Raw genomic sequence first — 26,656 nt, forward strand, 5'->3', positions numbered from 1 at the left:
TGCACACACATCAAGGTACAGGGTCAGTGTGATGCTGTGCTTTCAGATCTCTTCCAAATCTTGTCTGGGAACATCAGCAAAGGATTAGGATAGGCCCTGAAGCAGCAATTATGTTCCCACACTCTCTCTGTCTTTTTGTGCCGGCTGGATGGAGCAGGAAGGACTTCTTAACAAAGAGGCAAGATTCATGAAATCCTTTGTAACTGTTATCTCTGCTAAGCTGGAGTCTGAAGTCCACAGGTGATGGATTAAACACCAAAATACAGAAACTGAAAAGGGCCTTAAGTGTTTCACTAATTACCTTATTACACAGATGTATGGGCTGATGTAAAGGGATAAGAAATGTGACAGTCAGAAATGAAATAGTGGATGGTTTTAATGGGTCAATGCAGCTGCAACCCGACACGTTCGTTTCTTGTACCACAGCACTTTCTTCAACTGTTTGATATATCTATGGCTTTCCCTAAGGATACTCAGAAAAGATCCAAGTGAAAGTCTAGCGCTTCTGAGTGCCAAGCCATGTTGTTACTGCATCTTCATTACTTTCATTTTAAAGACACTTTTACTAACTCTGCACATTCAAGTCGTAAGTTCGAGCCTCAAAAATCATGAGAGTTAGAAATAAATACATCTAGGGCTCTTTTTTATATTCTAGTTTAAGTGTTTAATTGGGTTGCATTTTTAAGCTCCTTTCTACTGCCAGAAAGATGCTCTCTAGGCCTGCTACGTGTGGCATGGCAGGAAGCCTGATTGCGTAGATCGTGCTTCTGAGCCCATCATGCCTTTACCTGCACCCTTACAGCCCCGTCACCATTCATTTCTCCTACTCACCCCGGTAGCTATTATACTGTCACCATCCATGAGCCAATACGACCCCCAGCAACCAGAATTCAAGAGACCTAGGCACCAAGGTTGAACTCCCTTCTTGCCCTTAGAGGTAGCCTTTTCAGATCAGGTTTGAGACCTGCTGGGGGCATCTGTGGTTAAACAGAGATTTAAGTCTTCTAGACAATCTGACAATAAAATTCAACCAAACATTCATGGCAGGGGACAGGATTTATTGAGTGACTATTCGTTATAAGAGTCAGTGACTAAATAATGACAGGATACAGGATTTTCATTTCTAGTGTTACAACTTTTTCCCCCCTCACATGGATGCTCTAAGACTAGCCGGCTACTTCTATTTTTGGGAACAGACCACAAGGGCACAAGACCTCAAAGTCCTCAGAAAACCCTCTAACATTAAGGGTGTTACTGAACTTGACAAAATAGAGCAATTAGTATAGCAAAGAGAAGCATGACAGATACCCAGCACCCACTCTTTTTGAGCACAAGGGTCCATCAGGACATTGAGAGCACTTGGATTGAGCTAAGAGCACAAGTCTTATTATAGTGTTCAGAGACCACATCACTAAAAGCAAAAAAAAAGAGAATGGTTTTTCATTCTTCAAAATCATATCTACAAAAGGCCTGACTCTCTTTAAAGGTACATTCTTTTCCTTGAAAGGACAAGACTATAAAACTCTTAAAGAAAACATCTCCCCCCCCCAAGCATCTGGGTTACCTGTCAGCAAACCAAAAATAACCACTGCTATACAAGAAGTATGAATAAAAATCCCTTCCCCACTCAGTTAGCCTGGTTTTACTTCTGTGGTGCCCTAATGTTGTAATCCTACCAGATCTCCAGTCAGCCAACATTTTTTCCAGGTTAGGACAAGACCTGAATCTATAGTGTAAGGGGTGGGGGGTACCTCCAAGCACTAAAAATATGTACGAGATTTCCAGCCTTTTATTCAGCAGCAAAGCAGATAAACCTATTCCCCTGCCCTTTGCTGGTGACCCTGAACTATGTTGCTATAGACCATATCTGATATAATCTCATTAAAGTGTATTTTAACTAGTAAACACTACCAGCACTAGCTCCTTGGAGGTTACTGGTCCATTAAAAACATGTTACACAGGAGGAAATCCAGGTTCTAGCCAGTTAATGTGCCCTGTGGTTTATGAAGGAAATGAATATTTCCCCCCAAGCCAGTTCTTCGTGCAGCTTTCAGGTTACAACACGTAAATGGCTCTGCTTCCAGAAAAGCCGCAAAACATAACGGGGCTTGACAATTGAGAGCCTTATTAATGTTAATGAACAAATCAATACTGCTTTTCAAAGCTGGATGCATCAATTTGCCTCTGATGCTTTTTAGACTATATACTCCTAGTTGACTGAAGCGTGGTACTTGCCTGTTAACTTTAGCTTTTAATATGGAGGGTCACCGAAGTTCAAGTTGAGGTGGCTGCTTTAATACAGCAGCATCTTGAAAGGATGTCATCTGGACCTCTTCAAACTGGATATTGTGATATCTGGTTATTTCCCTTGACACACTGGATCAGAGTCTGAGTCTGTCTTTACATACATATCAGTTCCCTTGGACCCCGGCTCGGGCTTCAATGTGAGCTGCAGCTCGAAATTCCTATTAGAGCTACTTAAAGCTACCAAGGTCCAAACTATAGCACATGTTCCATAGACCTGTCAGCTCTATTAGCACCGCAGGCTTCGGGTGAAGTTATGCTGGTGTAAGAGAGACTGAAATAATTGGTGCCATGGCCTAAATCAGAAGCTTAAGAGGTAGGAACCCTTGACATTTGGGATAGCGGCTTAAAATATTCCTTTAACCTGAATTAGCACGAGCTAAAGATGATCGGGCAAGTCAGTCCAGATCAGAATTCACGAGTTTCACAAATAAGACTGAAATAAGATAACAAGATCTTCAATTCTCAGAACCGTTACCGAGGGTAGTGGCAAATTCACCCTCACATGGAATTTTTGGAGGTTTTATTTTTTTGGCGGGGAGGTATTTTTTTTAATTGAGATTGGATGTCTTTCTAAAAAGATAGCTCTAATTCATCCGGAAGTTAACTGGGATCAATAGTGTTTACTCAAATTCCCTGCTACACAAATCCTTCCACCGCAGGAATCACTGGGTGAAATTTTCAGACGAGATGATCAGTGGTTTCTGCCTGCTTCAAAACAAGATGTGGGGAATTTATGCAAATTTGGAAACGATCCAGAGAGGATTATTTCAGGCCCATGTTTAGCATAAACAGTTCCTGAAAAGGTTATGAGATTCACAGCACACAAAGCTTTCCATATGCAAATAGAAAACAAAAACCACAACAACAAACCCCACTTTTTCTTTTTTAAATGAAAAATATTTACCCCCATCCCCCACTTCATGAATACAACATAAGCTGTCAGACAGTGAAAGAAGTCTGGTGAGAGGGGGGTAGCTTGAAATGTTTTTACATCATTTGAGCTATCAGGTATTTCAATGACTAGGGAATCTTGGCTTCCTTATATAAGCAAGACTATCTTTTCCCCTGTCTGAATCAGAACTCGTGGTAGAGGTGATATCTTATTAGACCTTATCAGATCTTATTAGAGATTTTTGCAAAAGAAATCACCTCCACCTTGAGTTCTGGTTCCTTTTCCCTCTAGACCAGGCCGGCTACAACCTGGAGACCTTTTCCCATCTTTAACTTGCCCTGAGCCTGATGAAGGGCGTGTGAGCCCAAAAGCTTGCAGAAAAAAGATCATTTTCTTTGCATTTTCTCACTTCGTGTAATAAAAGGTATCATCTCCGAACCAAGAGTTCTAGATTTTTGCATTTTTCCCCAATCTAGCTTCTTTTTTTTTTTTAAAGAAAGGTCAGCAATGCCACCAGCAACAGAAAGAACAGCTCAATGAAGTCTTTGCTATAGCCTTTGGGGGATTTGTTTTTTATGTCAACTACACTGATTTCTCAGCAGTGATTCATCCACGTAACTGGAGAAACTGGTCTTGCACTTAAGGCACTGAACTGGAACTCAAAAGACTCCCAGCTCTGCAACCAACCAACCTACTGTGTAAATTCAAGGAAGTCACTTCCTCTCTACAACTCAGGTTTCCCATCTGTTTAAAAAAAATACACCTTTCTCCCATCCTCTCTGGTCCTTTTAACCTTTGTACTCAGGGAACCCAACTACATATTGTTCTGCACAGCTGCTAGTCCAAACCACACCTCTCCTCCCAGGGCAGGTTGCAAGTGTTTACTGTTAATAACTTCAGATTAAGAAATAAAACTGGGTGAATTTACACTGTTGCCTCCTTTTGACCTGGTTTATTTTTTTTCTAGGTAGACACAAGACACACAGCACTGGCAGACAGGAGGAGACAGTTGTGTTAGCTTTTAAAACCAAAACCACCAGGCCTAATTCATCACTGTTTATTCCACTCTCCCACCCGTCTAACACCCTTGATTTCAGTGTTACATCAGCCCAGAAGCAGAGCGAGGGAGTGGTACGTCAGGTCCAAAGAGCACAGGCTGTATGAGAAAAGAAACCATCCAAGAAGGTTATTGTTTAACCTGCATGCCAGATTAGATGGAAAGATCAAAAAGGAGCTGGATAGCTTCAATAACCAAAACCAAAACATTTGGAGCTCCAGATCACACAATCAGTCCAAAACCTGGATGATTATCGTGAGCATATTGTAACAGGCCTGCAAAACCATGTGGGACACCACAGTGCCTCCCAAAAGAAAGCATTTCATCCAAACAACTTCTGCAACATGCACGTTCCCACCCCCAGAAAAAAAATGAGATAACATTTAAAAATAAAGGAACTTACAGTCCTACATGAACCACAAACCTCTGTGACTAAACTTGAGACCATTTCTCCTTCTCATGTCCTTCCTGGACACGCTCAGTTTAGACTGAGTTTTCTGGGACAAGGCCCAATGAGACCCAAACACAGGAGCCTGGCGGATGCCCAGTTGAGGGGCTGTTATCAGCTGTGGTGTGGTCACCAGGAACAAAAAATACACCATATGATATCAAGTAAATAGGAGGAATGGTTAATATCGTGACCCTTTGGGTCACATGGTTGGACTGCATTTAAAACAGATAAAAGTAAACATGCCAAAATGCATGTTCATCTAATGCAGTCAATTAATTGCAAGGAAAAATGTTCAGGCCCCTCGTGGTGTGGGAAATTCAAGTCTTTCGGTTCACATTTTCTCTCTTGCTACATTTTCCCCTCTTGCAATGTAACGTCACACACAATATTCACCAAGAAGGTATTTCAGCTGGTCAGCAAGCTGGCTACCGTCCTCATTCAGCAAGATTGGTTTCTTCCTCAAACTTATTTTTGGGGTTGATTTCAAAGTCATTTATAGGAGAGGTAGTTTTAGCATCCCACTTGCAATCTCTGGTCTCCCCACGGGGTTCAAACGTGCCAATTATCCACCTCGCTGTCACCCTCCATCCCTGAACTTCAGCATTTCTCGCCTTGTGTGGACAGAAGGCGAAGTTCTGTCTCAGTAAAAAGCAAAAGTAATCGATGCTGGAACGGCAGCGTTACGATTCTCCTGGTTTCCAGCTCCCTCCTCTGCAGGAAAATCATTCCTACTCCTACAAAGAACCGGCACCAAGCGAAGAGAGGATTATAACAAAGTCCTCTCAGGGGACCCAGGCTAAGATGAGCCCAAAGCCTCTTTCCGAGCCCAGCCATGAAAGGTAAGAATGAGTGGCCTCAGCTCCCAAAGTCACCACGGATCTGCTTTACCTTGCGGGCTGAGATCTAATACATCACAAAGCTCCCAAAGCATAAAAAAGACATTCAGAGTAAAGGCACACGCAAAGGATGGGACAGAGGCGAATGCTAATATGCAACCTTTTGAGTCCCAGGGAAAAGGACAAGACTTTCTTCCTCTTGTGCTCTGACTTGCTGAAAACCAGACGCACGCCTCTCCCCACAACACCCGCTCTTCTCTCACTGTTCAGCCATGGCTAAAACACACCCATTCCGCCTTATTACACCTGTAGGACCTACCTCTTCGGTCTGGCACTTGGGGAAGCCCGCTTGCCTCAGCTGAGACAAGGCAGCGGCTCTCAGCAGCACTGGGGTACCAGCCCCAGGTGGCAGGGTGGGATGAAGGATGCAAAAACCACCATTTGCACAGTCAGCGGATGGGGCCAGCTGGCACTGCCACGGGCACGGGCTGGGCTGCTACGCTTTTCAGCTCCTGGTGCGACCCCAGAGCTTTTTTTTTGGCTCGCTGCTTTTGCTTTTTTCGTTGACCGCGGAGCCGCGCGAGAGCAATTCTGCAGCTAAGGAACGTGCGAGCCGGGGCAGAGGTGCGGGTCGCGGCCGCAGGGGCGGGGGAGCGCCCGGCGCCGCGCAGGCGGATGCTGCGGGAGCATCGGGGCTGCGCGGGGAGAGCCGGAGGAGGCGGCTCCCAAACTTCAGCTCCTCCCGAGCCCCGGGGCTGCATGCGGGGAAGGGGACCGGCACTCACCTCCTGCTGCTGCCGCCGCTGCAAGGTGCTGCCCGGCCGCGGCTGCTTGCAGGCTCCGGCTCCGGCTCCGGCTCCAGCCCCTGGGCGAGCCGTGCCCGCCTCCCGCTCCGCCTCCGGGCCGCGGGGTGCGAGCTCCTCCCCGCAGCCCCGGGCGAAGGAGCCGGGCTGCGACCTCCCCGGCGCCCTGCCGCTCCTCCGCACACGGGCTGGGGCTTCCCCGGGACAGGAGGGACAGGGCAAGGGGCTGAGTGACCCCAAGGGATGCTCACTGCTTCTCCCACCAGGCACCGCAGCATGCCAAGGACCACCAGCCCACTCCAACGTGGGCAGCTCTTTGCCGCCTGGGCATGAGCCGCTTGTTGCCCCCCAGCTTCCCCTTTAGCCTGGACTCGGGCTTGGAGGACAGGGACGAGCGAGGGGGTTTGGGGCAGAGTTTGCTTGGCTCAGGGGTGGTGATGTTTGTTTGGCTGAAAATGCCTATAAGATGTCGGCGTGCCAGGGCAGGGAGCCGATGTTGTAGCAGGGCAGCCCCCAGACCCTTCCCTGCCGTCTGCCCTGAGATGAGCGTGCCAAGCAAAATGCCTTGCAGCCTGGCACCCGTGCTGGGGGCTGCCTACCCCTGCTGGAGGCTGCAAGGGAAGGGGTGGAAGAGCTGGGGTGAGGTGTTGGCGCTGGACAGAGCTTGCACCAAACAGATGGGGAGCACGGACAGCTCAGCTCGCTGCATGGGCAAAGCATAGGCAGGAGCCTGCGGCAGCCCAGCTGTGAGCTCGGAGGAGAGCAAGCTTGCCTGGCAGTGGAGATACCGTGCTGATAGTCCTGGCCCATATGTACCTGGCAGGGGAGATCCCCTTCTTCCTGGCCTTGAGCAACTTGGCGCTGTTGAGAGTGGAGACCCACCCATTGCACTGGGGTAGGCTCCCCTGCAAGAGTCTGCTAAGCCCTCCCAATGGGAAGATCTCAGCGACATAATTTATGGTGAAGGGGATTGCTCTTGGGCTTTCCCTCTAGCTTGCTCCTTTGGCCTTTTAGCTAGGGGCGAGCACATCAAGGGGCATCTGAATGCCAAGGCTTGGGGCTTGTACGTAGGACACCTACCATGGATTTGGGAGCATCTGAAGCCCCAGGGGCTGAAAAGTCTGGGAGGAAGGAGACTTGCCTGTGGTAGCACTGCACAGACTTGAACAATTGAGCTCTGCTCAACTGATTTGGCTGCTTTGGCCCGAGACACAAGATTAAAAAAGAAAAGGAGAACAATAAGGATACTCGATGGTATGAAGAAGCCAGGCCTGGTGCATTCAGAAAAGAGACGTTGGAGCGGGGACGTGAGGAGGGTTTACCAAATTCCAAACAGCAAAGAGGAAGTAAATAAGGATGCGTTCACTGTTGACTCTCTTGCAATACTAGAACCAGGGGTCACCACATAAGGTGAGTAGTTAATTTAAAACTAGCACAAGGAAGTTCTTTTTCACCCAGTGTCACGAAGGTGGGCAACTCATTGCTGCCGGATGCAGGGGAAGCCGACAGTTTGGCCAGGTTCAAAAAGGGATTGGACACGTTCTCGGAGGAAAGGGGCATCGGCAGCTATTGAGCATGGGAGTTAGGGGCACAGCCTCTGACCCCGAACTTCCTAGACCAGCGGTGCTCAATGTTTTTTGTTCAGTAGGCTAGATGGGAGCCTCCGTGGGCCAGATCTGGTGGTGTTGCAGTGGGGCCCTATCTCTCCATGTGAAGGGGCAGCTGGCTCCCCAGAGGAGCAAAGGGGGCTTGAGCTGGCCGCTCAGGGGCAGCAGGAGAGAGCGCATGGCCTGGACTTGATCCAGCCTAGGAAGGGGGAAGAGGGTGTGTTCCAGCCCCAATTTGCCACACAGGGCTTAGGGTCTGGGAATCTGGCAGAGGGGAGGAGCAGCCATATTAATTGTCACCACTCCCTTGCCGCCAGATCCCCCAACCTGTGGGGAGCCCTGTGGGCTGGATACCAGGCTCCATGGGTCAAACTTGGCCTGCCGGCCAGAGGTGGAACACCCCTGTCCTAGATCTGAAATGCTGGAGGCTGCAAGTGAGAGAGGACCAGTGTTCAGCCCCGGTTTGCTCTCCCTTTCAGCATCCGCTGTCTGCCCCTGTGTGACACAGGACACGGGGCAACTAGATGGCAGTTCTTATGTAGTGGTGCAGGCACGATTCACAAGATAAACCCAGAGATTTCAAATGGGGATCTCTAGTGTGAAAACCTTTCTGGCCTGCTGCATGCCCTCTGAGTTCTTTGCAAGGCAAGGGTTGCGCTAATATTTTTCTGTAGCTGAAAAACAAGTGACAGCTAAGAGCTGACATTTTCCAAGGGGTGCTTCGAGCCTATGGAGGGGGCCTCATGTCTGAACTGGGCTAGAGGGAGTCTGAGGGCAAAAAATTAGCACTTTCCAGAATTGATTGTTCTTTCCCACCTTGTTTGAACCCAGTGACCATCTGCCCTTAGACAGGGAGGCAGAGATTCAAGGGTGGTTCTGGTCTGAGAAGTAGCAGTGTGACTGGCACCTTATTCCAGGGCCCTGTTCCCATGGGCAAATCCTGTCAATAAAGGGGTGCAAATGGTCAGGTGCATCATCACATATAAAAGAGTGCATATTTTTCTCATGGTTTTGCCACCTAGCTGATCAGGAACAAGTAGCAAAGCTGCTGGGGTCCCTCTGCCAGTAAGTATGGGGAGGGGAGGAGTGTACGGCTGCCCCGTACGCTATCATGATGGGAGAGGCCACAGCGGCTGCTAATGGAGCAGCACTGGTGATAAATACCACAGGACTGAGAGGTTTGATGGAGAAACTCAGTGTAGATATGTCCTAGCTGATTTGTCTGAAGCCAAATGCAAAAGGAAGAATTGCATACACTAGGAATAACTTCTTCCTACACTTCCTCTAAAGCAGAAGTACTTTGGGGGAAAATGTATGAGAGTCCTAGTACTTGAAAAATATTTCTGGAACTAAGGTAGGGCTAAATTTGTCATTAAAATGATGCATCAGACAACATCTGTGACATGTCCTGATTTTTAAAAAACTTTTCTGACCTTTCTCTTGTGCATTTTCACAATTCTCTTCTCCCAATGGCTGTCCTTGCTTCTTTCACCTCCTGACTCCTGCAGGGATAACAGACAAATCTGGCAACCCAATTTCCCACAAATACACACATGTCTATTCTTGAATTGGGAACTATGCAAGGAGCAATGGTGCTATGACATTTTTATCAAGAGGAAGTGGCAACAGCATTTTACATCTTGGTATTTAGGCAGGCATTGGTAAGGACTGGGCATGGTATTATATACCCTGACCTTAAATGTCGAAAGAGCTGGGAAAACTGGAAGCACCTCATGCCCCCAGGAAAAGGGAATGAGCCACCTCAGCAGAATGGCTTCCTGCAAATGCTTTGCCTAAATGCTGAATTTAGGACACTAAATTCAGTGTCCTAACTCAGCAAGGTTTCATATAAGATCCCTGTTGCTTTGGCAGGAATGTGAGTGACCTCAACGCCAAAGACAGATTTCTTTTCTCCTTCCCCGTTTTCTTGTGAAGTGCCTGAGACAGATAACTCGGTTCTAATGAGACAGTTTACCAAGCAAGTCAATTCAACATGAACTGCTCCAAATTGATGTAGAGAGCATCTGTGCTGCATGGTGGCGACAATTTAGCGAAGGCAAGATCTATACTTAGTTCTTGTACCACTTGAACACTGCCTTAGTACAGAAGCAGTCATTCCGGTAAAAGATGCTTGTGCCTGTATAGCTTCGGAGAATAGCTGCATCCAAACTAGGAGGCTGTCCTACTTAATTATATCAGTTTCTAACAACTGTGGGAAGAGCAACCCTCACTCAACCTAGAAACGGATTTATTTCAACCTGTGCAATTCTTGCCAGTGCTAGTAGATCATGGCTAAGGAAATAAAAGGGGCACAAAGTCATTTCCCCCCTTTTCTTAGTTGCCTCTGAGAGACCACGTCAAAGTACTTCCAAATTTATAGACTATTATTCTATTCTATTCTTGCTATTATTAAGAGATTATAACAGATATAGCAATCATTTGAGTCCCCTTGTAGGACTCAGAAAACCCTCTGTTTTCTGAATCTAGTCAAACATTATCTGTCTTTGATCCTAACTTGCTGTTGGACACCTAAGACTTGCTCCATAAGCATGGGGAAGGAGAGTTGTTCAGGGAAGTCCATCACCACAGCAGCAGCAGTACATGGACTTGTCCAGTCCTTGCTTGACAGGGAACTGAGTGAAACCCAAACAGACCTTTCCACCCACCTTCTCTGTGCTTTGAAGTGAGTAAGTGTGTCCAAGAAAGAGCTCTGATTTATCTTGGTGCTCATAATGAATTTACACGGCCTCTTTTCAAGTCCATATTCTTTTTATATTATCTCAAAAGGGTCTCTGTGTCCTGTGCGAAGGACTTGGGCACTTAAGCCCCAGCCTCAAAGATCAGCTCTTGAAGCAATTGATTTTTGTGTAGTCATTTAAGAACCTCTATTTCCTCCTTTTAAAACGTACAGCAAAGAGGACAGACCATCTGGTTTTGGCACTGTGTAGCCTAGGAAAATAGGTAGTAGCTAACACAGTTTCAGGCACTATTTAGTCACCATTGTCAGCAATGTTTTTACAACTTTAAAGTATGCCAAATGTCTGTGATCAACCAACACCCATACACTTAAGGGGGGGAAACAGAAGGAAGATTGGTGCTTTTCCTGAATGGGAGATAAGCATGTACAAGGGCTGCCAGCACCTCACCAATAAACTGTAGATACTGAAACCTGAAGCACAGCATACTTGGCACATCAGTTAACCCAGCCCGTCTCCCCACATCTTTGGGTTGGGGGCAAGCAAGACAAGGAAGCATCTGAATGCTAAGGCCTGTGGGCTTGGGGCTTGTACGTAGGACGCCTACCATGGATTTGAACTTAAAAAAAAGGGAGAACAACAAGGAAGCTCAGTGATATGGAGGCGCTTCGATGAAAAGGCCAGGCCTGGTCAGTTTAGAAAAGAGATGTTGATGGGGGGATGCGAGAAGGGTTTATCAAATTCCAAACAGCAAAGAGAAAGTTCAATAAGGATTCACTGGTGACAATACTAGAACTAGGGGTCGCCATATGAAGTGAGCAGTTCATTTAAAACTAGCACAAGGCATTTCTTTTTCGTGCAGCATATCGTGAAGGTGTGGATCTTGTTGCTGCCAGGTGCGGTGGAAGCCGACAATTTAGCCAGACACAAAAAGGGATCGGACACGTTCTTGGAAGCATGGGATACCTTGGTTCTGTTAAAGGTGCCTACTGCTAAGGGGAAATTCAAACAAGAGAGATCAAGGCCATATGTAGACTACAAACTTATTGTACCTGCATGCAGCCCCCACAGACATGCTGTGCTGATCCATACAGGCAGCTCCCTAACTGGAAGCAGTGTCAAGTTGCAGCAAGGGAAGTTTAGGTGGGATATTAGGAAAAACTTTTTCACCGGGAGGGTAACAAAGCACTGGAACAGGTTACCTAGAGAGTCGGTGGACACTCCATCCTTGGAGGTTTTAAAGACTTGGGTAGACAAAAGCTTTGGCTGGGATGATCTAGTTGGGGCTGGTCCTGCCTTGAGCAGGCAGCTAGACTAGATGATTTCCTGAGGTCCTTTCCAACCCTAATTTTCTATGATTCTTTCTCTCTGAGTCCACGTGATGCCAAGGATGGATTAATTAGTATTGCTGAATAACAGTGGCAGTTAATCTGGGCACAGTGCCGTATTGATGTGGCTGCCCTGCTTCTAGGTAGGACGTAGTGTACACAGAGCAGTGTGGGATAACTGAGGGTGCTACTGCTGGGCACAGTATGTCTGCAGTCAAGGTAAGGCCTAAATAGCTAATGGGGCGGGAGAGGCTGAGGAGTAAAAAATGAGGGTCTAAGTCTGCTATCAGTTACACTGGGGTAAAAACTGAGTCACACCCATATAAAACTTTTTTCCAATAAAGGGAAAATCAGGTCTTAAATGTAGTCTAGATGCATAAATGCTGTTTTTGTAGTATGTCTTTATATTAGACTGTCTATCTCTACCTGCCGTCCTAGAGAAACCACTGTCATCTTGGCCAACTAATTTGAAAAGGTCAGGTCCAAACTCAGACGCACTTGCTGATGCTTTATTGGTTTCAAGACTCAGACTGAATACTAGGGTAATCCACACAAATGCCTCTCAGATATAAGGAATTTCATACTTCATTTTAACAAGCCTTACTTCCAGTGACATTTGTTTTATCTCAGCAGCGTCTGCAGTTTCATCATGAAAATTGAAAATCATGCTTGTACATTTGCTACCTCTGCAATATTTAATCACTCATTTAATCACTTCATTCTGGGAAAAGGGTAAAAGTTGCACTGGAGACGTTTCTAAATGCTGCCTAATGCTGTCATTCTTCCCTGTGGTGCTAGACATGGCACGAGAAGCAGTGTGGTATCACAGTCAGGTCCCATTGTTGGCACTTTCTGTTAATGACTCTGGGAGTCGTGGGCAAGATGACACTCAGTCAGGGTACCAAAAAATGGATTGTCCGCTCCCAGGAATCTCCTTGTAGTCCAATTTAATACCATCTCTCACTGCTTCATTGAAGGCCTTGTATTTGGTAAAACATCTGGCAATGAATACATTCTTTTGTATCCTCAAGGACTTTGAAAATAACAGAATAACAACTAAGAGTTGCTTTGGTGGAGGAATAAGCAGGTCAAGGCAAACACTGAGTAAACCATGACTAGAAATTTTGGATGTTGTGCATAGCTCTGGAAATCATGAAATGCAAATGGGATCCACGGCTTAATAATAAGGTCATCTTTTGATTCAGCAGTCAATCGGTGAGTTTGAACAGGTATATCTGAATAGTAAAGCATGCTGCTGATCCTGAGCTGTATTCTTTGCTCTGGGGATGGAGTTTCTACTGAGCTGCTTTGCTTTATGGCAATATTTTTAGGAGAGATTCTGGGGGATTTCTCAATTATCTCAAGCTTTTTGCTTCCTCAAAAAGTTATGGCTATCCACGTGGAAAACAAATTAAAGTATGCTTGCATTTTCAAAGTGGGATTTGAGTACATCATGTCAGCCAATGCAGTGATGTTGATCTACATCAGCTGAGGAGCTGGCTCTTTAAAAATGAATCCTACAGTTGCCTAGGTTAAATAAAAAGGAATGGCAGAAAGACCCATTCCTTAATAGCAAAGGCAGCCTTGATATTCAAAAAATATATACTTAATTTTAAGTGTTAGGCCTCTAAATGAGCAGATAAGTTAATTCATGAATGCAGGGAAGATATGTTTAAAAAGTCAGAATCCCCTCTTTCAATCTTTAGCCCCAAGAGTCTCTGTATTACAGGATTTTAGTCTCTGCCATTGCCAGCATCATACAAAATCCATCCCTGTTTCTACGCTCGCTCCAGCAAAGGCCACTCTCTCACAGAAACCCCCTATCTGCTTCATTACTCACCAGAGACCAAGGCCTTCCTTTTGTTTCTTATCCCACCCTGCCTCCCACACCTATCCTTGCTTCACTCCACACAATCCCTAAGAACAACCCGTTGTCCAAAAACACCATCCCATTTGGACAGGAAACTATAACAACAGCTAAGCATAGCAAAATATATGATTTGCAAGAGACTACCCAGCAACAGAGAACGGTAACACAAAAGCTGGCAGGGGGGCATCACTGAGATAAAGAAGCTGGAGGGAGACAGATCCCTGTCCCTGGCCATGTACTTATACCTTTGGATAACAAATAAATAAATAACTTTTATTACTGGCAAGCCAATAAAAGAAAGAAGCATAGTAAAATCAGCAGAATAGCAATGGTAAGCAAACATCTCGCCCGCAATAAGTCTTCTTGGGCATCCTGTCAAGTGTGAAACATTGTTAAGAACTGCAAAAGTCACAGAATTCATAAAGAGCATGGTTTGCTTTCACTGTCTGCCACTGTAATATAGTACATTTTACTATTTGGGATTTAAATGCCTCATTTTCTATATGGCATCCATTGGGAATGGAATTTTTGGAATTTAGGAGGAGGGTAGTTATCGCCCCTTGCCTGTTGCCAGTCTGAACAAATGACCCTGTTCTGTTATTTAATTGGGTAAATCTCACATCTCTTTTGGCTAGTTTTCTAAACTTGAGAGGGAGAGATGAAAAGGAAAACTAGAGCTATTTTTCTGACCCTTTCACCCCAACTTGGAAACTCAGATAAAATAGGACTTAGAGAGCAAAGTTCTGCAAACTTAAATAAGCCACTGCTCAGAGCACTGTTCTCTACTCCCCACAGGCAAAACCCCTTTGCCTTAGGCCTTTCCTAAGGCAGGGTCAGAGATTAGTTCTCCATGTAGCTACCGCATGCCTGGTGTGGTTTTGAAGTACACATAAGCATCTGTTTATTCGTGAATCATTTCCTTTTAATTTTATTTCTAACTGGGTTCTAGTTCAATGAGGTGGTAATTTTTTTCAGCATCTGGAGGAATATACTGAAAACAGATTTGCAGGATATCTGAGCTCAATAGGCCAAATCCTGCTCCCAGGTAACCCAGTTTAGTGTAACATGAGCCGGGTAACACAGATCAGAGCTAATCCTGCCCTGGAGTGGCGTAACTTTGAGCTGCGTAAGGAGTGCTTACAACCAGTTTAAGGTGCGGTCAATCCAGGGGTTATGGGCTCCAGAAGTCATCCAAAATGACCATGTAATAAGGTCCCAAGAAATCCAACGTAACTCCGTTGAAACTGAAGTTACCCCAGATTTACATAAAAGAAGCAGGAATTTGGCTTGGTAGATGTAGGTAGAGAAAAAGATGCGGGAACTACAGAAAAGCAAAAGAAGAGACCACTCTGAGTGAATGTTGTGCAAGGGACTGTAGTTTTATATCATGAGATGCAACAAACTTGTCTTTCAACACAGACTGGCCAAGTTTAATGAGCATCTTCTAGTGAAAGAAAAATTTAAAAAACCCAAATCAATTAGTTTTTCCTTTCTTTATTGATTGTTTTAACTTATGCTTTTGGAGAGCTCACATTAACATCATAGAGGACTAAGTATTGAAAGAGCCAGCTTGAGTGAGACATCAGAAAGAAAGACTGTTAATCCAGGGCTGCTTTATCGGTTGGACATTCACAAAGAAGCCCATTTTTCTATGTAAAAATTCTTGGCTGCGAAGAGGGTTATTGTAAATATAGGGGGATAGTAAAAGGGAACGTAACGTGTAAGAGAATGAGATTTTTTTTCATCTGTTGCTTGGCGTCTGTTGCCATTTCGATGAGATGCCTCCAAGGACCTGATTCTGCTCCAGTTAAAACCAGCGGGAGTTTTGCCATGGATTTTCCAAGGGGAGAGGATCAGACCTTTAGTCATCGCACCTCTGCCAGATTGCATTTCACGCCCTGCCAAAATGTCACTGCATGAATCACTTCAGTAGCTTGAGTCACTTAAAAATGGCCTGAACAAAGCCCTGGAGAATAAACTGTAGGAAACAATTCTGTTCCTGATCTTTTCCATGTCTCTGCAATGCTGTCTTACTGCATTACATGAATAGCAACCAGGAACTGCGAAACACGGACAGACATTGATTCTTGGGGTTTTCTGTTAATGTTTCACAGACATCGTACAGTTTAGGCAAGCTGTAAAAATGTGAAATCCCTGTGGTGTTCCCATACAACTTTGAACATGTTTTAGATGCTAAATAACACTAATAATGCTAAAAAACACTCTATGATACACTAATGCTAAAAATAATGCTAAAAAACACTACAGTCTATGGTTCACTACAGGTTATCAATGATTTGTATGTTTGGCAAAGTTACCCTGAATATCAGTGAAATATTTATTGCTATGTTTATATGACTGTGGTTAAATTCATCCATCATGAAATGCATAGTAAACCTTTCGATAACATTAACCCATGTTTATAGCTGGTCCATATTATATCATTCACAGCAAAAGGCTTCTCACTCAAGACCACTGTATCCTAAAACATAAAGAGGGGGCAGGAGTGTTTATCTCCACTTGACAGAACAGTGAATTTAATCATTTATCCAGCGGAGGAAGCTGTAATAAATATGCAGACCTATTTATTACAATCTAGCACTGAATAGTTGTCCACAGATACTTGTATGGGATTTAGATTGGTTCTTACAGAATAGGTCACACTGAAATCAAAACCACACTGGAGGTGCAAATTGTTTTAGGCCTCCTGGACAACCTCATGTTAGAAGTTTCCTCCAATGGGAGGTACTTTTCTTTCACTTTTTAAATTGCTGGTGACCTGTGGAAAGCTGTGGAGGAAATAGGAAATCTCAGGTAAAAAAAATGTATTTAACAACAGCAAGATAGATGAAACTGGATTGAGTGTTTTAATCAGAGGATTAAATTCCCCAAACTGTATCTATCACCATGTCTCTCTCTAGACTACTGTTTGTTATATACCTCAAGGCTTTATAGTACACCGCAGGTTGGTCCCTAGCACTGACTTCTCTCAACTCTGGCATCCAACTTTTTAGATCTTCTGCATCTTGGGGGTGAATGTGGTACATAATGTGCCACTCAGAAAAATTAAAGAATAGAATAAGAAGAGAACTTGAGAGGTCATCTAGTCCAACCTCCTGCTCAAGGCAAAGCCATTTCAGTCTAAAATATCCTAGATATATCCCCACACTCTGTCCCAGGTTGCTTCTGGAGTCATTTGTGTGTTGAATCAATGGGAGTTGTTGATTCTCTGACTTTGGCTCTCTTATAGACAAAACACCAGAAATACTTACGTTGGCACTAATAATAATCTTTCTGCTGATGGGGTCACGTGCCCTGTGACTTGGTTGCTTACGTGGCATTCTCAAATAATGGTTTCAAGTAGGCTGTCTCCCAGTTGCCCTCTTATTTGGGATACGAAGAGACATCTAACTCACTTTACAAGCATTAATGAATCCTGAAAGCACCCTGTGAGTGAGTAATGTTACACTCATTTCGTAGATAGGGAGAATGAGGAAGCTAAGTGACTATGCCAAGGACATACATAGCAAAACCATGACACAGCTGGGATTTGAACTCTGGAACTTCTGTCTTCCCATCCCAAACTCAGAGCAAAACTGCACAGCTTCTCTCTCTCAAATGCCTTTAAACGATTTGAATTTTAAGTATATACAGGCAGTCCTCGGACTTATGACACAATTGGTTCCTGAAAACCACGTCTTAAGTCGAAATGTAACTCGGAACCAATTTTCTCATAAGAAACAATGTTATAAATGGGGGATTGGTTCCTAAACCAAGGCCCGATACCCATTTTTCACCAAAAATGCCCCAGAATTTTGTCCTCAATCAATTATAGATGAGTAATATAGCTACATTAATGTATGTATATTGTAAACAGAAATCATATTGATTTGGAAGGACTGCTTTGAGGTGACTTTGCTGGACTTTTTGAAAGGCTCTTGGTTGGACTTTTTGAAGGGCTCTTGGCTGGAGTCTTCCCAGGAGTCTCGGCTGTGGGTTTGTCTGGAGTCTTGTCAGCTTTCTTAAAGAAAGTGTCCAAGGAAGTTTGGACAGACGTTCTCCAGGGAGACGAGCGACGCAGCAAACTTTTTTGCTGGCGTGGCGTGGCATCGGATCAAGCGTTGTAAAGTCGAAACTGATGTCATAAAGTTGAAGCAGGGTGTCAATTTATAACTGTTGTAAGTGCGAAACGTTGTAACTCGAAACGTTGTAGGTCGAGGACTGCCTGTATAATGGGGTACAGCGTACAATCTAAAAAGTGTTTCATTTTGTACATCAGGTTGGCAGCATTTTTTGGAAATCTTCAACTCTTAGCAAACAATAGTCTAGCTGGAATATGTTATACTGGTTCTGGTTACGCGCTGTTGCAGGTGGTTCATTATCTCATGCAGACAGAGGTGAGGCAAGAATGGCTTCGTAGAGAGAAAGGATGTAGGAAGTGGGCTGGACAGCTTTCAAGGAGCAGCCAAGCCTGGGGTAACATGGAGGGGGTATTGTTTCATTCTGAATTCCTTTTATGAATAAAGCCAGGCCCCAGAGCGGGAAGGACCCACTGCTGACTTGTGTGGACTGTGTGAGGAAGCTACCTGTTCACCGTGGGGAAGCTGTGATCACAATGAGGACAATGGAGTTTGTATGGGGTGCAGGGTTGGCTTTTGGGTTTTCGTACTCATGCCTACAGGTCTGGATGAGCTCATTTGATTCAATGAAAATAACACGTTTTACTGGAGGACTCTATTAAAGAAATTCTTCTTTCCCTTTAACTTTAAAGTGGTTACCAAACAATGAAGCTTTCAGTTCTTTACACTTCACAGGGGGAAAAAGTACAATGAGCTGCTTAATCTCTTTCCGTTCAACTCTTCTATTCTCATGGGTATCCAGTTGCAAGGTATCCACATCAGACTCTGAATTCTCTGTTGATCCCACGCTGCAGTGGATCTGACTGTGAGCTCTTGTTTTAACATGCTGTTTCAGGACTTACAAAGTTTCAGCATGAGCGTACAGGTTTGCTATGCCTAAATTTGTACGACAGTGGCAGAAGGGCGATATCACAAAAGCCTGCAGTATTAAAACTGCTTATGAAATGCAGAGTAGGCACTGTTGCCTTACCAGGCTAAAATTAACACTGATGTTTGCAAACTACTAGGAAGCAAGTTACACAGCTGAAGCAAGACATGGACATTTCTTGATGCATTTGGTTTGCAAACAAATGTTTTTATTTGCCTCCAACAGAGACGAGCTTGCAATCCAAGGACAATACAGTTATAATCCTTATAGCTGTAAACTGGATTCATACAAAAGGATCAGATGGCAGGACATAAATCTTATCATGGGATCAGCTAACAATGAGTGGAGAAGCCAGACAACCAGAATATTAAGGGAAGCAAATGGAATTTTCTTTTATTATTGCCAAGTAGACTCAAATGCAGAGAGGAGAAAAGGAACAGCAAACGGGCACTAAATAAAGGTAGTAAATTAACACCTGGATTCTAAATTAAGTTATCTGCATCCTCACTTATATCAAACTGTAAAAGAAAAAAAAAAGAAATAGGAAGGAAAAAGGAAAAAAATTGTGATTGAGCACGCAAGTGCCTAAGGTATGTGGGTTATAAGGGGGAAAGAGAAGAATGCAAGGAATGGTTTAAGGATTAGGATGACTGTGAGCTGCAAGCAGTTAAAATGCCCGAATTTATTCAAGGTTTGTCTTATGGGAGGCCCCTAAATTTGGGGGAATTTTTCAATGAATGTTTAAGCACCCTGGATGGGTTGAAGCAAGTTCTGTGTTTCAGGGCTTGCAAGGGCTCTTGACAGATATATCAAAGTGCAGCATTGAGAGTTGCCAGCCCAGGCATGTTCCATGCTGAAAGGGAAGAGCTGAGCTCCCCGCACAATGCACGGGTAGAGGCAGGGACTTCAGCATGGGAATCGGACAAGTGACTGCCTAAAATAGCCCGCAGCAAATGCTGCAGAGAAGGGTGTGTCATAAATCCCACTCCACCGGAGGTTAGGTACCTAACTCAGGACTGCAGGGAGGCACCTACAGAAAAGGATGATTCATAGTCCAAAAACTTTGCTGGACTCAGGCCCTAAGTTCTTCAACAGGCAACTGGCTCACCCGTTCCTTTAAAGAGGGGCTGCTAGTGGTTATACTCAGCTTTTTGTTAGAGGAGAACCTTCGAGCATTCATTCAACTTAAAATCTGGTTTCAATTCCCTCTTCAACCTAAGTGGGTTCAAACCCACATCTCTTACCTTGCATGCGAACGCTTCATCTGACTATAGGCTACCCGTGGGTAAGGAACTCAGCTCCTGTTGACCCAATGAATCTTACATCTCCCTTTTATGAAATCTGATTGATATAGTTGAAATAGCTACAGAATGAGACTGGACAGAGCCTTTGGCTAACACCTTGGGGAGCGTCCAGATGAGCATGCACATGCATTTGCCTGGGGACAAATAGCAGTGCCACGTAGTTGTGCCACTGCTACTTGTCCCCAGGGAACACCCCTGCATGCATGCTCAGGCACACAGCAAATTGCCCTGGGTGGAGTAGGGGAGGCTGGGGCCAGCACCTGGACTGGCTCCAGCAGCCTTAGCGGGAGTCCTGGGTGCCTCCTGGGCTCCAGCAGTGGCGATCTGGGTGCTCAGAGCCTGACCGGCATCCAGAGCACGGCAGAGTACACTGCTGCCACATGCACCACCCCACCTTTCTTGGCATGGATTTTTTTTGAGACTGGGATTTCCTAGCGTCAAAAAACCCCACCGCACTTCAAATGAACATGCTTGCAAATGCCTGCGGTCTGTGGCACCACGAACTGCACATGCGCACTCATCTGGACATGCCCTTGTTGTCCAGTCCAAACTGATTAGAAAATGTCTGTGATTTACATTATGGGTCTGTGTCCCTCTTGAAGATCGGGGAGATCTTAACTTCTCTTACATAGGAAGATGCATTGGTCAAAACCACAGCAACATGAATCTGGAGCAGTTTGGGATTCAGTTCTGCCAATGGTTTTTCTACCATCAGTCCATCTTCTCCTCCAGCATCATAGCATCTTCTTCCAGGTTGTCCTCTATGCAAAGGAAGAGCTTCTCAACAGCCAAAAAAATGCCAGATTATTCTCCTTCGTGTGTCATTACAACTCATCCTTACATAACACTCAACAATGGTTAGGCACCCGATGTACTATAAATAGTATTTGTTATGCTAACCATAATGGTTTCATTGCTATGTTGCTCCCCTCTGTTGTATTCATCTGTAGTCTCTCTTATACTGAAATCTGCACGCTCTTTAAAGTAAGGACCACCTTCTTTTTTTTACATGGCCACAATCCCTGAATGGGGTTTCTAGGACCTATCACTATTTGAATATGAAAGTGTTAAGAAGATTGTGCAAAATTTGACAAAGAATCCACATGGTTCAAGTGCTATAGCCGCTAATAAACTCGATAAATGAACAGTTGCAGAAATTTTAAGTCCTGAATCAAGTACAGAGACAGAATCACAGAGACTGTCCCTTTGTTACAGTTTCAACAAGGCCTAGCACAATGAGATTCTCGCCTCTAGGCATGACTGTAATACAAATCATAGATGATAATAGCTTGCCAAATTTGAATTCACAGCTGTAATAGACTCAGATAATTCCCAGTGGCCTCAAAGTCTTAAAGAGCTGGAATGCTTCCATTTCTAACTTTCCTGAGTGATATCATACAAATAAAAGAGACTTATGTTATTGCCCATATATTGAAAAAACTGGGTTAAAGACTACCAGAGGAAGAAACAGGTAGGGGGAATAGACTCAAATGTGGCACAGCTAAGGAACAAAAAGCAAAACCAAAGAGACCTGATCATTCATTGTCTTCACCTTGTTCAGTCGTTGATACCACCACAAGCTGAGTGAAAATGCAAATCAATCAAAAAGGTAACACGTTACCTGGCTCTAACTTTTATAAGTACAGAAAGTAAAGGGCAATAAAAAAAAAAAAAAAAACACAGCCTGGAGGAGTTAGCACACACTAGCTGGGATATGTGAACACTAACGCTTTTCAGTATCTTGAATAAGATTTGCACAATACTCCTTTCTACAAGAGAAGAAAACTCTCCCCTGGCAGGACCGACTCTTCCAGGTCATCCCCACATTTAATACCTGAGCACAGAACAGTCCATTTCTGAGGAAGTCAGAGATTGCCAATGGCTGCATCTTCTATTTTCAACAGGCAGTAAGATACTACGACAGCTGCGCAGAAGGCAGGGGTGGATTGGCATCCAATCCTGTTTAGCAGGTGGAAAAAACCAAACTAAATAAGGTAACTTAAGCAAAAGTGGCCCAGTGAATAACCCAACACCCAGACACTCTGTAGGAAGCCCTGCCTGTGTCCAAGGCCGGACACAGGCATGGGTGAACCAGGCAGTCGCCCGGGGCCCAGACAGAAAGGAGACCAGAAAACATTTGGGGGGGGTTTTGTCCAATTATCATTATTATTATTATCATTATCTCTGGCAAAGGGAAGCTTGATACTAACCATTTGCCTGGAGCTGCTGCCTGCCTGCCCCAGGCTCTGTAGTCATCTGCTTCCCAGCAGACTTTTCTGGAGCTCATCTGTTCACAGGAGTTGAAGGCAGAGAAAAGTGGAGCTGAATTAACCTCTTGTATGTGCACTGGTCACAGGGAATATATTTGCATTTGATCTTACCCATCTAGGTTGAAGACACCCCTTTGGTAGTCATTGCCTTTTATTTAGCTATGAATGTGCATTATTCGGGACTCCTTGTCCACTCCCTCACCCTGATCCTGTGCGTAGGGATTGCCCCTTACACCTTGCAGAAAACAAGGGTGACCATGTCATCAGTGTGAGAAGGGGCCATTCTCCTGGGGCTTCATCCCTGCTGGGGGGGCATCTCTAGGATCCCAGGCTATCACCACACCACAATCTTGTCTACCCACAGTCCATGATCCCAGACCACTGGGCAGTGATGCTGTAGGTCCCAGGCTATGGGCTTTCCTAGAAATTAAAGGGACTTTTACAAGCCTTTTTGACAGGTACTGCTGGGGGCAGGGGAGTTATGGATAGCCCTCCATTGCCCCCTCTGTAGAGAGCAGACCTTTGTCGCACTTCAGCCAGGAGGCTGTCTATAGTACTTTATATTTTTATTGTGCTACAAACTTTGCAGCACAGCAAAAAGTTATGTCTGCCAGGGGCCTTTATCATACAGGCTTTCTTGGCCTATTGCCGAAAATCTAGTTCCCTTTCTGCACTGCTCTCCCACTGAAAGTTGCAACCTACCTGCTTCTTCTCTATCCCAAGAGATTTGGGGTAGCCCACCACTCGCATTGCAATGGAATCAGGTTCTTTGCCCGCTACCCCTCCTCCCTTCCTCCACCACCATCCCAAACCATAGAGACAGCTGCTTTAGATTAGATAGATAAAATAAGCAGAGACTAACACAGCCAACCACCTCTGCTCAGAGATAGCAGAAAGAATTTCCTTCTTTATCAGCTTGGCTCATTCCTACAAATAACCCGCAGCACAAACCAATTAAACCTTGGTCTTTGCAATAATCATTATAACAATAATATAAGAATGACAATAATTGAAAATACTTTGTGGTTTCACTGCAGTTTCCATCAGAGGATCTCAAACCACTTCACATACTTTAACAAATTAAGCTCTTCAGTGCCCTGATGAGCTAGGTAAGGATGACACATGGGGTCATTTAATTTAATAGTGATCTATACTAATTGTTTAACAAGGTAGCATGGAGCTACACAGCAGCTGATGACCGGAAGGCCTCCTTCCTTGGTTGAATCTGCAGGTGGACTGCAGGGCTGCAGAATGCAAGTATGTTTGACTGCATTTAAAACACAATTATTTGTTTGAATTTGGCCAAATGAACCCACTAGACTCCCAAGTGACCACAAAATATCTAGGACTTCACGTCTAGGTCCTAGTACCGGGGTCATGTTTCACTTGTGACTTAAATGTAATAATACCAATAACTAATTCACACACAGCCTTCTTAAACCACCTAAAAGTTCCCTGACCTTAAAGATCTCCCGTTCAAAGACAGACTTACACCTGTCCTCCGTAGAAAAAGTTGCTCTGTAGGATGTGGGACTGGAAAGGACTTCCTGGGTCAGTGATACTGTTACAGGCCACAATATTACCATATAATCCCTTCATATATTTATCAAACTCCATCTTAAAATTATCTGGGATTTTGGCTCCATTATAACTACTGAGGTAGTTATAATGAACATCAAAACTGTTTCTAATAGCCAGCCTACATTTATTCATAGACAGTTTATATCCCTTAGTTCCTACTTAAACAGCTCTTCTCCCTCCCTGTCAAGTACCTCCATGGTGTATTTATAGGAAGCCTTTTTTTTTTTGCTAAACTAAATCACAAGATCTTGCCATTCCCCTTATCCTCCTATTCCCGCCTGAATTTATCCTTCTGAAACATGGGTGACCAGAACTGTACGTGCTATTCCACATGAGGTCTTACCACAGTCTTGTATTTTGTATAAACATTTTTTATCTTTACTGGAAGTATCTTATCCGATACATCTGAGAATCACAGTTGCCTTTTTCATGGCTGCATCACACTTCTGGCTTGCAATCCTTCGACTAACGCACTCACATCTTTCCCTTCATTTGCTGTTTAAAACTGTTCTTGTTAGTAGTCTCCAAATGCATGCCTTTGCATCTTGTACCATTGAAGTCCATCTCATTTCTGTCACTCCAGTCCTCAAGATGGCTGGGTTTTTTTCCTCTATGTTATTCTGATCTTCAGGGATCCTGGTTTTCTCTGATTTTAAAAAATCCCCAATTTTCAGTTAAAAAAGTAACCCCAAATCCATGTTTTTCAATTATTAAAATGAAACACTACTATATGTGTGTGTGTGTGTGTGTATAGTGGTGTTCCATTTAAATCACGGAAGAATGTGGATTTGAGTTTACTTTTTTTAACTGAAAATTGGGGATTTTTTGTAAATCAGAGAAAACCAGGATCCCTGCTGATCTTCAGTATCTGCATTAACAGTCTGGCAGATGGGATGCAGTGCACCCTCAGCAAGTTCATGAATGGCACCAAGCTGGGAGGTGTAGTAGATACACTGTAGGGCAGGGCTAGGATTCAGAGTGATGTAGAGAAACTGGACTATTGAGCCAAAAGGAGTCTCATGAGGTTCAACAAGGAGTGTAAAGTCCTGCACTTCGTATGGAGCAATCCCATGCCCCAGTACCAACTGGGGGTCTGGGCACCAGCTCTGCAAAAAAGGACCTGGGGGTAACAGTGGACAATAAGATGGATATGAGTTAGCAGTGTGCCCTTGTGACAAACTAAAGGGTCTGGCAGGGCAATAAGGCTGAAGTCTGTTGGTCACGCTGAAATGCTGCCAACTGGGAACCAACACATACAACACAGCTACATTGGTTCAAGTTTTGTTTAAATGAATACACTTCTTTGCTCATAGCGCAGTCCCAAAAGTATATTACTCAGCAGTGAGTCATCAAAGTCCAAGTGATATTTGCACTTTGATTGCAAAGGAACACTTTTTTGCTTGCTTTACCCCCTATTTTTGTTTGCTGCGGTATCACCTTTTATGGCAGCACCAAAAAAGAGTCATTAGCAACATCCACAGCAGCACTTCTGCCTTACATAACTAAATGAGCCTCTGAAGTGTGAGCAGCAGCTCTTACTGAATCATGTGAGTGGGCAGCTGATGAAACTTCAGTTTGCCCTGGTATGGGATGACTTCGTTACTTCAATTAGAAAAGAAAGTTTCACTTTTGCAGCAAAGATTCACCGGGTTTGCCAAACTCTCACGTCAGTCACAACTTTGCCACACACATTGCACCAAAATCGGGGCAGATTGAACTTCTCTGAGCTTGGTGGAATCACACCAGGATGAATTTATCCCACTGTGTTATTTATTTTCATGCAATTAATTTTATTATTTAGTCTCTCAGACATTGTAGAAAACTGAACTATCAAAGGGAAGCCAAAACTGTCAGAGAGCTACTGAGCTGAACAAAAAAAGACTGGAGACAGCTACGGAGAAACCATGGCAGGCGTCCACAGGGAGTCAGCTCCACAGATAAGCTTCCTGAACTGAAAAGGCCCTATTCTCCCGGCTCAATTCAGATGAGACCATGGAAGGAAGAATAAGACAGCCAGCCTGATCTCAGCTGCCTTCAAAAGAGACAAGTGGCAGTCACTCATTTACTTGGAGATGAGCTCATTTTGGCTGTTTTGTACTTGAGGAAAACATGTCCGTTTTGTATTGTAACCAGTCTGTGGCACCCAGGACCCTGTGTCATCATAGCGCACACCGTGGCGCTGTGAACTTCCCGGTCGGAGCTGAGAACGTATGTTTTCAAAAGAACGGGCTTCGATCCCACGAACACAAGGGCAGATCTGGAGGCGGGGGGTGCTGCTGCTGTTCGCCTTCTGCTTCCTTCCCTGCTGACTTCAGCAGCACGAGGAAAGATGGGATGAGAGGTGCTGGCACTCGCTCCCCAGCTCTGGAGCTGCAGCAAGTTGCTGTGGGCCAGAGTTCACACCAACCAGTTGGGGAGCTTGTACAGCTCGCTGCACGCACGAGGCTCTTGTAGCCTGCACTAACTGGGCTGAGCTCAGAGAAGAGCAACAAAGCTGCTCAGGGGTACTGAGAAGCTCCCATATGAGCAGAGACTAAAGATGCTAGGCCTTCTCAGTGTAGAAAAGAGATGCTTGAGGGGGGACATCATACGGGTTTACAAAAGACTAAACGGCAAAGAGATTTTCTGTTGACTCTCTCTCCCAATA

At 44.6% G+C, this 26,656-nt stretch overlaps 1 protein-coding gene and 1 long non-coding RNA gene across 3 annotated transcripts in view; both read right to left on the reverse strand.

Annotated features, from left to right (window-relative positions):
• PAK1 (p21 (RAC1) activated kinase 1) overlaps window positions 1-6,432 on the reverse strand; it is an 86,836-nt gene extending 80,404 nt beyond the window's left edge. The window contains exon 1 of one of the 2 annotated variants that reach the window (XM_014601521.3): window positions 6,329-6,432. The gene's annotated coding sequence lies outside the window, so the exon portion shown is untranslated. Of the gene's footprint in view, window positions 1-5,862; window positions 6,143-6,328 lie in introns of those variants that run through there. The other variant, XM_014601519.3, reaches the window with a different exon arrangement.
• A 12,511-nt stretch (window positions 6,433-18,943) lies between these two features.
• On the reverse strand, window positions 18,944-23,307 carry LOC102576157 (uncharacterized). The gene is made up of 3 exons (XR_363506.4): window positions 23,131-23,307; window positions 22,369-22,445; window positions 18,944-22,117 (listed from the first exon to the last, which is right to left on the reverse strand). It is a non-coding gene; the product is annotated as an uncharacterized LOC102576157 (long non-coding RNA).
• Between the last annotated feature and the right edge of the window lie 3,349 nt (window positions 23,308-26,656).

This window comes from Alligator mississippiensis, chromosome 1, assembly GCF_030867095.1.
Source record: "Alligator mississippiensis isolate rAllMis1 chromosome 1, rAllMis1, whole genome shotgun sequence".
NCBI classification, from domain to species: domain Eukaryota; kingdom Metazoa; phylum Chordata; order Crocodylia; family Alligatoridae; genus Alligator; species Alligator mississippiensis.